The following is a 13,692-nucleotide window of genomic DNA, read 5'->3' on the forward strand; positions in this document are numbered from 1 at the left end:
TCGTGAGAAGGCTGTGGCTAGGGGAAGGTCCCACATACACCAAAGCATTTATAGCAGCGTGTTTTGTGGTGGGAAAAAGCCAGAGACCCTTGATGCCCATTGTTTGGGAACTAGCATGTGGATGTGAAGAATTGGATGTGTGGAGCCCAGGGAGCAGAACCCAGGACAGTGATGGCAACTACGGTAATGCTTGCGTTTGTAAAGCACCTATTGTGTGCCAGGCACTGAGCTAAGAAGAGCTTTACAAATACTGCCTCACAGGATCTTCACAACAGCCATGCAAGGGAGGAACTATGATCCCTGTTTTACAGAGGAGGAAACTGAGGCAGACAGGTCAAGTGGCTTGCCCTCGCTGCTATTGGAATGAGACCACAGTGTGTCCTGTGGACCTGGTGGGCTGCTGAGTTTTAACAACTCTGCTTTATTACCAAGTGGTTCTGTTGGGAAGGAAGGGGCCAATGAGAAGTGAAGGACACAAAAGCCATTGATAAAACTTTTTTTTTTTTTTAACCCTTACCTTCCCTCTTTGAGTCAATACTGTGTATTGGCTCCTTGGTGGATGAGTGGTAAGGGTGGGCCATGAGGGTCAAGTGACTTGCCCAGAGTCACACAGCTGGGAAGTGTCTGAGGCAAGATTTGAACCCAGGACCTCCCGTCTCTAGGCCTGACTCTCAATCCACTGAGCTATCCAGCTCCCCCCTGATAAAACTTTCAAAAAGGCCACAGGAGAATGTTACAGAATGGAGAGAATGAGGAGGCTGCGTCTGGCATTTGTAGCACATTGGGCTCCATAGAGTCAGCACCGGGGCAAGAAAGAAGTGGACAGGTGCTGGGCTACTCTGTGCAGAGCTGAGGGAAAATAATAAAAAATGAGCAAAGGTGATCCTAAGAAGCTGAGAGGGAAAATGTCTTCATATGCCTTCTTTGTACAAACCTGCTGGGAGGAACACAAGAAGAAGCACTCAGATGCTTCTGTGAACTTCTCAGAATTTTCTAAAAAAATGCTCAGAAAGGTGGAAGACAATGTCAGCTAGAGAGGAAAATTTGAGGACATGGCAAAAGCTAAGGTTTGTTATGAAAGGGAAACGAAAACCTACATACCACCTAAAGGAAAAACAAAAAAAAAGAAGTTTAAGGATCCCAATGCACCTTTGGCATTTTTTGTATTCTGTTCTGAGTATCACTCAAAAATCCAAGGGGAGCATCCTGGTCTTTCTATTGGAGATGTTGCCAAAAAATTGGGATAAATGTGGAATAATGCTGCTGCAAATGACAAACAGCCTGATGAAAAGAAGGCAGTTAAGATGAAGGAAAAATATGAAAAGGATATTGCTGCATACCGAGCTAAAGGAAAACCTGATGTGGGTAAAAAAGGGAGGAGTTGTCAAAGCTGAGAAGAGCAAGAAAAAAAGGAGGAGGAAGAAGATGAGGAAGATGAAGAAGTTGGTTCTAGAGCAGTTTTTTCTTGTCTATAAAGCATTTAAGCCCCCTGTACACAACTTACTCCTTTTAAAGAAAAAAAAAATGTAAGACTGTGTAAGATTTGTTTTTAAACTCTACAGTGTCTTTTTTTGTATAGTTAATGCACTACCAAATGTGTCTTTAGATAGCTCTGTCCTTTAGTGGTATTTTCAATAGCCACTAACCTTACCTGGTACAGTATGGGGGTTGTAAAGCAGGGTCTTGTTGGTGCATAGCACTAATTAGTTATATATGGGGATGTAGTTCATTTTCATCTTCAGTTGTCTTTGATGCAGCATATGAAATATGAAACAAATATGTTCTGTCACCACTCTATAATTGCAAAAATGAAAAAAGTTGCAGCTATTTTGTTGACATTCTGAATGTTGCTAAGTAAATACCATTTTTAAAATTGGTATTGTTGCCCTTTTCATAGGTGCCCTTAAATCATAATTTCTTTTTGAGGTGTAATTATTAAATTTTGGTGGTCAAAATGTAATAGTTAAAAATTTGGTTTGACAAAAATAATAATGGTTATAAAAGAATTGTTGTGGTCGCCATTTATAAAAGTGTAGACTGTTGGTAGCTCTTAATTTAATTTAATATAAATATAGTAAAAGGAGGGAAATGTATGAGGGAAGTTGAAAATATTTCCTAGTTTAGCACCCTAGAACTCCTATCCAAAGAAATTCAGCTCACTCCCTGACAAAGTTTCGATCTCTGCATGGAAGTCCAGTAGCCTCTTCAACAAGGGTCTCACCTGCATAAGCCTCTTCCTTCAACTGAAGTCACAACACCAAATCTAAGCAGCGCAGAATGCTTCTTCAGCCCAACTCACCAATGCTGAATGTATCTTTGTAAAGTGCCTCACAGAATGAATTGAACAAAAAACTTCCTCTTCGGCCGAATTCCCCCTAAAATGCCTCCTCAGGAGTCCTTGGGCTGGCTTTTTATAAGCAGTTTCTCCGTGTCACTTCCCATCTCTTTCCCACTTTACAGGAACCAACGCAGCCTCCCGATTTGCCTAGCGCTGTGTTTGTGGCCTTTTAGGGCATGAACTTTCTTCATTAGTGACTTACTAAGTGTTAAGTAGGGGTACTTTAAATTCTTGAATGATTAACTTAAAATAGACAAAGGGAATAAAAAATTCCTTTCACAGAGGGGATCACATGAATTATTACAGTCTTCATCTTTTCATATAGTTAGTTGATTTAAAAAAAAAAGTGTTGGGGGCAGCTGGGTAGCTCAGTGGATGGAGAGCCAGGCCTAGAGATGGGAGGTCCTAGGTTCAAACCCGGCCTCAGACACTTCCCAGCTGTGTGACCCTGGGCAAGTCACTTGATCCCCATGGCCTACCCTTACCATTTTTCTGCCTTGGAGCCAATACACAGTATTAACTCCAAGAGGGAAGGTAAGGGTTTAAAAAAAAAAAAAAGCTTTGATCTACATGCCCTGCATAATCATGATGGGGTAATAAAACTTGTATAGAAACAATTTTCTTCTATAACTGGAAATCGGAAGTTCCCAGTTAATAAACTCAAATTTCTCATAGTACAGTATTCTATGCAGTTACAACATTTACCAAGTGGGGAATATAGAAGTCAGCAGCGTGAAACATACTAAAATTCTGTCCTGGAAGGACCAATAGAAGGTGGGGATTATTTAACGTTCACAAATGTATTACTATGTGACTTGAAGTTATGTTTATAATTCCCGTACTTCAGAAAAGCTGAGACTATGCCCCAAAAAGTTTGAGTTGAAATGCAAGACTGCCACAGTGATCTTTGCCAGTAAACTTACTATAAAGGCTGAGCTGGCGGTGAATGGCCCTTGGGAAACTAGATTCTTAAAACTGAAAATCCAGATTCGATTCCAGTCAATCCCAAATAAAATGCCGTCTCATTTAAAGTGAGGCGTTTTTTCCATTAGGATTTATGGGTAATTGTTGTATTTGACCCTCTTTTTTTTTTTTTTTTTTACATTTATTAATATTCATTTTTAACATGGTTACATGATTCATGCTCCTCCTTTCCCCTTCAACCCCCCCCCCGCACCCCCCTACCCATGCGCATTTCCACTAGTTTTGTCATGTGTCCTTGATCAAGACCAATTTCCAAATTGTTGGTAGTTGCATTGGTGTGGTAGTTTCGAGTCTACACCCTCAATCATGTCCACCCCGACCCATGCGTTCATGCAGTTGTTTTTCCTATATGTTTCCTCTCCTGCAGTCCCTCCTCTGAATGTGGGTAGCATCTTTACCATAAGTCCCTCAGAATTGTCCTGGGTCATTGCATTGCTGCTGGTTCAGAGGTCCATTACATTCGATTTTACCACAGAATGTCAGTCTCTGTGTATAGAGTTCTTCTGGCTCTGCTCCTTTCGCTCTGCATCAGTTCCCGGAGGTCTCTCCAGTTCGCCTGGAACTTCTCCAGTTTATTATTCCTTTTAGCACAATAGTATTCCATCACCCGCATATACCACAGTTTGTTCAGCCATTCCCCAATTGAAGGACATCCCCTCCTTTTCCAATTTGTTGCCACCACAAAAAGCGCAGCTATGAATATTTTCGTACAAGTCTGTTTATCTATGATCTCTTTGGGGTACAAACCCAGCAATGGTATGGCTGGATCAAAGGGCAGGCATTCTTTTATAGCCCTTTGAGCGTGATTCCAAATTGCCAGCCAGAATGGCTGGATCATTGACCCTCTTTTTAAAAAATAGACTTTAATGGAAAGTACACTTAAAATTTGGCATTATGGTAAATTGTTTAAAACACCAAATGCCTAATTTGATAAAATATTTTTTCCCTTCCAAAATAAAAGCTAACTGTTAATTAAAACTATCTTTATCTGCTTACCATTGGGGGAACAATTTGGCAGTTTTGTGGTTTTGAAATTAGGGTTCTCTTAAGTGCCAGTGTTTTAAAATAGTGTTCTTGTACTTTTACACGCTTTTGTGATGGAGGAGTACTGTTTTGTTATACAATTTGAACTTTCAGGTTCTAATTTCAGTTTGGCATTTGTTTCTGTATAATTTCAGGAGGCATACTGAATATCTGAATCCTGGGTGATGCTTAGAAGCTAATCATTGCAGAGGTTTTAAATATTTCATTAAATGGCTTTCACTCAATATTCTAAGATTTTATTAAGCATATTTTAAATATTTTGTTTCCAATAAGATTTGCCACTGGAGAATTCTTTCTGAAGTAGGTAAAGTTAGGAAGCTAAAACATTTAGGCAGAGGCCTTTAAAAAATCTAATCAAAGTATCTTCAGTATAAAGACTTGAAGCAAATTTTACTGGTTCTTCTGAACATCAACTGAAAAGTGAAACTGTCCAGAAAAGCAGATTTTCCATCAAAGTTATCATCTTGAGATCACTAGAGGTGGTTGACATATGTAATACGGTAAATTTCCCCAAGTTGGTTTTTTTTTGTTTTGTTTTGATCAAGTAGATCATGTTGTGAGTGTACTTGTTACACCCTGTGGCTGGCCAAGGTTTATCAGAGGTTTTGGCTTTTACTCTACTAGCTTTGTAGCAGCAACATGAATTTAGAGTTCCTCCTAGTCTTGTTTCTCAGCATCTCTAAGCGATACATTTTGTCTGGTTTAAAATGAATTCGCATTTGACCTGCTAACTTGTAAGTGGAATGTAACTGCTGATTTCGAAGCATTCGAGACGAGAGTTTCTAAGCTTTTCCTTGGCGAGCCTCCTCAATATTGAGTTGATTGCAGACACTTCAGTAGAATAGGACATGGAAAGAATCTAGGCAGAATTTTCCCCTGGGCTGAGTAAGTCCTATTAAACTTGGACCTACTGTTGTTAATGCTGAGCTATCTAACGATAACGTGATTGCCTTTAGGCACTAGGATCACCTTCTATTACTAGGCTTAAGCTCTTTGAAAATGACAATTCCCATTGGCCAGAATAAGAGCATCCTCTTTCCCAGGTCCTGGTCATTTGCTTCAGCCATCTGAATGAAGGACAGTATTTGGCAGGTTCCTGCAGCTTAGTCATGTTAAAATACCAGAAGGAAATCCAAGTGTCCTGAGCTACATTCACCGAGAAGCCACAAACTACCTGGGTGAGGTACACAATTCAGTTTCTGAATTAAGCAGCCACTGACTAATACATCCATAGGGATTTGTTCCACTATAACATTAAAACCATGTTAAAATGAAAGTAAACAACCATCCCTTCCCCTTTCCCCATTCCCACTTGTGACCCTTTCTTCTGGGATCCATGACTGTCCTGCTTGGCACTTTCCTTTGAGGGGCCATCCTATCTCCCCCCCAACTAAAGGTGTAAGCCGAGGCTCTGCCCTAGACACTCCCTCCACCTTCCCTTTCCTTGCAGGGGATCCCAGGGCTCCGTTTCCACATTTCCAAAATGATTCCTTGCCTCTACCCTCTGCCCCCCATCCACCTCTTCCTGCCCCCTGGGCCTCAGTTCTGGAGTCCTGGGCTCCCAGCCCTCAGCTCTCCCTCAGACTGCCAAGTTCAGGCCATTCTCTCTCTGCACCCCGTCTCCCCATTCAGCCCCTCTCCCAGACTGTTGCCCCTCCATTGTCTGACATTCAAAGCCCTTCAGTCCAGGACCAATCTGCTGCCCCTCCCCATGCTCCAGGCAGCTGGGCTATCCTCGCGGGCCTCCCACAGGTGTCGGTCACTGCACCCCCTCCTCACCTTCAGCCCTGAGTCCCAGCTCCAGCCTCACTCCCTGCAGGAGGCCTGTGTCTCTGGTATGGACATCGTCCTTTATGTGAACAGAGCTGCTGCTCCCGTTAAGAGGGAAGCTCTTTGGGGGCCTGGGGCCTGGCCCTGTGCTTTCTTTAAACCCTTACCTTCCCTCTTACTTGGAATCTGTTCAGAAGAGCAGGACAAGGCTAGGCAATTGGGCTGTGACTTGCCCAGGGTCCTGTTGGAACCCAGATCCTTCCTGTTCCAGGCCTGGCGCTCTATCCATTGTGCTACCTGGCTGTCCCCATAAGTGGGCGATGGTTGGCCGTGCCACCCAGTTGGCTCTTACAGACCTTGCAGCCTGCTAAAGCCACACTGCCTTGGAGGCATTTATTGTATTGATAGGAGGATGAGACTCGCAATAACTCACAAGGGTTTTGAATCGAGAACATAAGATTGGACCCGCCATTCTATTATAGAGCCTAAATCTTCTTGGACCTTGGTTGTCGCCTGGTGTTCGTTATCCTTCCCAGCTTTGGGTTATTTGCAGATTCATTAAAAGGTGCCATGTAAACCGCTGACGAGAAGAGCAAACAGCGCATTCCCAAGGCACATCTTTATGAGTTTATTAGTGGTAGTTTGGGGCTGTTACTTTGAGGGGAAGAAGACTCTGATCTTGTGGCTGAGGGGAAGACTGATACCAAACACCATCTTGAAGGGCAAAGTGACTAGAACTGAGGAGTGGGGAGCCTTGTCTCAGTATTTCTGGCACTGAGGGTTGGATTCAACCCACTAGGGTCACAACTGAACCCCAACACCTTCCTTCAACATCCCCACTATAGCTTTGCCAGTCTGGGAACCTCTTTGAGTTTATTCCCTCATAGGTTTTCCCTGGGGTGGGGGTGAGTGATTAGCTGATCTGGCCCACTGAATACTATCAGGTGGGGGTCCTGTTAAACACATCCCACACCATCAATACTCACCCTCATACATATGGAAATAGGTCTTGATCAATGACACATGTAAAACCCAGTGGAATTGCTTGTTAGCTATGGGAGGGGGGTGGGAGGAGGGGAGGGAAGGAACATGAATCATGTAACCATGGGAAAATATTCTAAATTAATTAAATAAGCTTTAAAAAATAAAAAAAAAAGTATACCTCCTCCTACCGGATTCTCCTTGGGGGAGGGGAGGGAGAAGAAGATGGTATTCTGGGCTGTTCGCCAACTATCTGGATGGAGAGGAAGCCACTTGTGAGAGCTGCATACCTGGAACTCATCATTGTTCACCAGAGCCTTCTCTGTTGATTTCAGAACTAAGGTTCCATGCACTTTGGTCCATGTATTTCCATTAATGATAAAACTACCGCTTTGTTTTATAAGCCTCAGGGAAAGATCAGAGGATGCAGAGTCATTGCCACTGGTCATATCATAGCCTTTGGGGACTGACCATGGACTCCAAAGCTAGATCTGTAGGGACACTGGTCATTCCTTCTGGTCTTTTTCTAAAGGAAGGGAAGCATGTATCTGTGGTTGGAATTTACCACCCACCAAACTGAGTATATTTATAGCACTTTGCAAGGCAGAAAATGCTCATTGACTGTATACAACACACACACACACACACACACACAGAATTAGAAATGGTTTGGACAATTTTTTAAATTGAGTTTGTTTGTTTAATTAATTGAACCATGTGATCAAAGAAATGTTTTTTCTCCTGCATTTCTGCTCCCATAGTTCTTTCTCTGGATGTGGATCACGTTTTTTTCTTGTCCTGGATCATTGCATGCTAGTAGAGAATGGACAATTCTCAGTAGAAAAGATTCCTCAGTGAAAATATGAGACAAAAACAAAAACCAGAACAAAATAAGCTTGCCTTGAAATGCAGTTGTTAGATCTAAGGTATAGCAATTGCATGGCACTGGTTTTGTTGGGAAAAGGACCTTCCCATGTACTTCTTCTACCAAGAATGCCAAAGGACACCAGTGAACTTTTCAAATTCATCTAATGTAATAAATCAGTTAGAATTGCCTGTTACTCATTGGGCCTCAGTGTCTGTGTGCTTCTGAATGTTTCTAAGCATTGGCTCACTAAGTGAAATTCAAAAAAGAAGAAACAGGACACTCTCCATCTGGAATACGCACCAGGACGAGCTTGAAGTGTAGTGGTATTTAGTTGCAGTAAGCATCCTTGAACTGCTTGAGAAGCAATCACAACTCACAGCCGAGGAGGACTAACTTTACCTTTCAGGCATTGTGATTTCTCATCTCTCTTATTGTGAAACTGGGTCTGACAAAATTACCTTTTAAATTGTCAGCTATAGAAGGAACTGAAGGACTCCAACCAACGCTGGAATCTGATGAATACTCTATCTCTGCCTCGTGAATTTATCTTGTTAAAATTCACCACGTGAAAGTTTAACATAGGATCATTTGGGATGTTTCTTATTAGTTCTAAATTCTCTCACTAAGGATACAGGCAAAGCTATATTTTGATGACACCCAAACTATGACTTCTGAAAAACCAGGAATAAAAACCAATAGTAAAATAGTGGAAACTACTTGTAAAAATAAGATCTCATTTTTTCTCTCCATATTATTCCCAACGTTTTATAAACATTTGTAAACAATCCCTAAGCATAAAATCTGCTAAGCATGGACACAGGGTGTCAACCCTTGGTCTTCTTTTGTCAATAAGTGCCAGCATAGACTTTCTGCTCTTCCTCTTGGATCAACTTAGCTACCAACAAAGCCGGATGACCATCAGTAGTTCTTGTCTTGCCCACTCATTACTTTCTAAGCCCAATTCAGTTGCTCCCTTGTCCATGAAACCTTCCAGCTTTCATCAGCCCCTGTCCCCCAACTGAAAGTGCTTTCCCAACTCAAATCTTCCTAGAACACTTTTTCTCCTATCCATCTCTCAGATTCTACCTTGTTTAAATAATTTATGTATGAGTCACATTTCCCCATGTAGTTTGTGCACTTCTCAAGAGCAGGAAACGTGGTCTTTCTTTGGATGCCCACTGAGAAACATAGAGCCCTACACACAGCAGCCACTCTAATGAGCCCTCTTTTTCATGGATGGGATGAATTAAATGGCTGCAGTGCTTCCTTCCAGCTTTCAAATTCTGAGATTCTGTGAATGGACAGGTCACATCACTTAGCCAAGCTTCCATCTCCTTGTCTCCTAATTCTACCTTTCTGAGGTCTTTGTGAAGCTCTGATGAGAGGAGAGATGTCAACTCATTGATATTCATTCATTTCTTTGAATGCCTCCAATGTAGCTTCCATTTGCCCAGTTCTAATTTTTAGAGATATATATATATTTTTTAATTTTAAACCCTTAACTTCTGTGTATTGACTTATAGGTGGAAGATTGGTAAGGGTAGGCAATGGGGGTCAAGTGACTTGCCCAGGGTCACACAGCTGGGAAGTGTCTGAGGCCGGATTTGAACCTAGGACCTCCTGTCTCTAGGCCTGACTCTCAATCCACTGAGCTACCCAGCTGCCCTTAGAGATATATTTTTATCATTGAGCTGTCAACTGTGAAAAAAAAACACCCTCAAATATAGGGGAATCCTGGTTGAGTTAGGAATTATTTACTAAAAGACAAAGTTATTAAAATGTAGACTAGAATGACCAAGGTATCGAGTACCATATGACTTAGATTTTAAGGGGGGCAAAGGAAATTTAAATTCACAAACCCTGGAAGGAGTGGTCTGGGGAGAAGTTACAGATGAAGAATGGGCAGTCTCAGGAATAGGTGGGACAGAAGCAGGATGTTTGATAGTAGTGGTTAGATTAAATTGGCTTAGGCTGCTTCTAGTAAAGTTTGTGATGTAAGATCAGCCAACAAACATGAAGGCTCTGGGACAGACTTCTGGCTTGTGACTGGCTCTTTATGGTAAATAGGCTTATTCCTTGCCCAGTGTATCTGTAGAGTGAAGTAGCTCATAGAAAACAGACATGTTAGTTTTAAGATTATTTTAATGTTCTTCCCTTTTGGCACACCGCTGGCCAAGGAAGCATGATTGGTTAAAACATAATTTTGTTCATCACATTGACAACGCAGAAGGCTGAGACCATTGAGCAACATTTAAAGAGTATGTCAGCAGAGGAGGAAGAAAAATCAGGAAAATGAGGTCAAAGGGAAAATGGCAAACATGGTGCTCAGAGGGATGTATACTCAGCCTACATCTGGAGTCTTGAGAGGGTGGTCACCTTGAGATGCCATCTACTTCTGAGCCCACTTGAAGCAAAGCTTGAGGTCCTCTCCAGGTTTGATTGCCCACTCAGGTTCAGGGGTGTCAGGCTTGTGGCAGCCACAAATTCCCAGGCTCTGGCTTGTTCAGTTTGCCCTTAGGCATGAAATCGGCACATCTTGAGTCCCTCCCATATGTCTCATGGAGGATCTTCTCTTTCACGTTCTGGAACAGTCTTCATTCTCGGGACAGCTCTGGAGGGCTCTACTTCTCTGGTTCCAAATCACTTGTAGAACTTCCTTGATAATTCTGAGATCTGCTAGTACAATATAATTCGGGGCCACTGCCGCTGCCCAGAGACTGCTGAACCCCATGTTTGTCCGTCTGCCACCGGCACTCACTCCGGGAACAGGATATTCAGTCATGGATAAAAATGAGCTGGTGCAGAAGGCCAAATTGGCTGAGCAGGCTGAGAGATATGATGGCACGGCGTCCTGCATGAAGTCTGTAACTGAGCAAGGAGCTGAATTATCCAATGAGGAGAGGAATCATTGCTCTCTGTTGCTTACAAAAATGCCGTAGGGGCCTGAAGGTCATCTTGGAGGGTCGTTTCAAGTATTGAGCAAAAGACTGAAGGTGCTGAGAAAAAACAGCGGATGGCCCGAGAATACAGAGAGAAAATGGAGACCGAACTAAGAGATAGATATCTGCAATGATGTGCTGCTGTCTCTATTGGAAAAGTTCTTCATTCCTAATGCTTCACACGCAGAAAGCAAAGTTTTCTATTTGAAAATGAAAGGAGACTACGCCGAGGTTGCTGCTGGGGATGACCAGAAAGCGATAGTGGATCAGTCACAACAAGCATATCAAGAAGCATTTGAAATCGGCAGAAAGGACATGCAACCAGTGCAGCCTGTAAGGCTGGGTCTGGCCTTGAACTTCCCTGTGTTCTATCTAGTAGGAGATCCTGAACTCTCCAGAGAAAGGCCGCTCCCTTGCAAAGAGACCTTTTGGTGAAGCCGTTGCTGAACTTGATCCATGAAGTGAAGAGTCGTACGAAGAAGCCCACTAATAATGCAATTACCGAGAGAAAACGTGACACTGTGGACATCGGACACCCAAGGAGAAGAAGCCGGAGCAGGAGAAGGAGGGGAGAAGTAGCCAGCCTTCCAACTTTTGTCTGCCTCATTCCGAAATGTACACAGCAGACCGTTTGTCATCCATGCTGTCCCACCAGTAGTTTTGTTTACGATTTATGACAGGTTTATGTTGTTTCTGTTTGGATTTCTCTACTTCCCGTGTGGTTTATGTTTAATATTAGGGGAGTAGAGCCAGTTAACATTTGGGCAGTTATCTGTTTTCATCTGAGGTGGCCAATATGGGGACATGGAATTTTTATGTACGTTTTACATGTTTGGCATAGTACTTTTGTACACTGATTTTGTACACTGGCAAAGAGAACTGCCTACATATTGGCCTGTCATGGTGGGGGGGGGGGGAAAGGGATAATTGGTTGCAGCCACAGGTGTAGTTATTGTGAGTACTTTAGGGTTGGAGCACTCATGGCTGTGGTAGAAACAGATGTCCCATAGCTATTACATGCCATTCCACGTATATCTGTGGAATACACAAATCTCAACACGTACACCTTTAAGATCGCAGGTGCAAAAGTGTTCCTTAATGGGCAGCTGAGTAGCTCAGTGGAGTGAGAGTCAGGCCTAGAGACAGGAGGTCCTAGGTTCAAACCCGGCCTCAGCCACTTCCCAGCTGTGTGACCCTGGGCAAGTCACTTGACCCCCATTGCCCACCCTTACCACTCTTCCACCTATGAGACAATACACCGAAGTACAAGGGTTAAAAAAAAAAAAGTGTTCCTTAAGACAAAGTTTTAACCCAGTCAATTTACTCTGGAGCAGGGCAGAAACAATTATTTGTAAAGTTACCTGCTGTTCCCTTTCATTATTTTTTTTTTAATTTTTTTTAAACCCTTCACTTCTGTGTATTGGCTCCTAGGTGGAAGAGTGGTAAGGGTAGGCAATGGGGGTCAAGTGACTTGCCCAGGGTCACCCAGCTGGGAAGTGTCTGAGGTCAGATTTGAACCCAGGACCTCCCATCGCCAGGCCTGACTCAATCCACTGAGCTACCCAGCTGCCCCTCGCTTTCATTATTTTTGCTACACTCATTTTATTTGTATGTAAATGGTTTAGGCAACCCAAGAACAAATGTACAAGTAAAGATGCAGTAAAATGAATTGCTTGATATTCATAAGTCACTGTATATCAAGCACAAGATTAAAACAGAAAATCCATATAGTTAACTTTTTTAGATTTTTTGCTTTTGTGATTTTTTTTTTATACTTGCCTAACATAGTTAATAGGGAAATAACTTGAGAGGATGGCTAGCTTTGTTTAATGTCTGTTGGATGGAATTTTCTTGAACAATCCAAGCATAATTGTTAAGAACATGTGTTGATGTAAATGGAATAAAAGTTTTATGAATGGACTTTTCAACTACTCTCTCTACAGCTTTTCATGTAAGTCAAATCTTTAGTTCTGAAACTTCTCTTAAGGAAATTATACATTTTCAAGATTTCCCACTTGGTAGCTATAATGGACTTAAAAAATAAAACAAGTTTTAAATATAAAATTATCAAATGGCAAAAGTTTCATATTGTTTTGAACATTATTCCCCTCTCCACCATCCTGATTTTCAGTGGTGGTGGTCTGAATAGAATCATATATTCCACTTAAATTTTTGGTATGGCATTCTCCTAATTTAAGGAAGCTACAGGCTTCACAGTCCATGGTGACATTGGTTAACTTTCAAATTTGTGCTTCCAAAGTCCCTTTTTAAAAGAATCCGTTGCTATTCTTATAGCCTGCCTTGAATTTTAATCCCATATTCCAATTTGTCAGGTATACCTTTTAGCCTTTTCTCTTTTTTCTTATTTTTTTTAACATTTATTAATATTCATTTTTTAGAAAAGTTAACATGGTTACATGATTCATGCTCTTATTTTCCCCTTCACCCCTCTCCCTTCCCCCACCTCTGGCCAATGCGCATTTCCACTGGTTTTAACATGTGTCATTGATCCAGACCTATTTCCAAATTGTTGATCATTGCATTGGTGTGGTAGTTTTGAATCAAAATCCCCAGTCATGTCCAAATCATCCCATGTGTTCAAGCAGCTACTTTTCTTCTGTGTTTCCTCTCCTGCAGTCCTTCCTCTGAATGTGGGTAGCGTCTTTTCCATAAATCCCTCAGAATTGTCCTGGGTCATTGCATTGCTGCTGGTACAGAAGTCCATTACATTCGATTTTACCACAGTATATCAGTCTCTGTGTACAATG

At 42.1% G+C, this 13,692-nt stretch overlaps 2 pseudogenes; both read left to right on the top strand.

Annotated features, from left to right (window-relative positions):
• Nucleotides 1-625: 625 nt before the first annotated feature.
• Nucleotides 626-1,848, top strand: LOC123249070 (annotated as a pseudogene).
• Nucleotides 1,849-10,765: 8,917 nt separating this feature from the next.
• On the top strand, nucleotides 10,766-11,503 carry LOC123250278 (annotated as a pseudogene).
• The last annotated feature ends 2,189 nt before the right edge of the window (nucleotides 11,504-13,692 follow it).

This window comes from Gracilinanus agilis, chromosome 5 (genome assembly GCF_016433145.1).
Source record: "Gracilinanus agilis isolate LMUSP501 chromosome 5, AgileGrace, whole genome shotgun sequence".
Lineage (NCBI taxonomy): Eukaryota > Metazoa > Chordata > Mammalia > Didelphimorphia > Didelphidae > Gracilinanus > Gracilinanus agilis.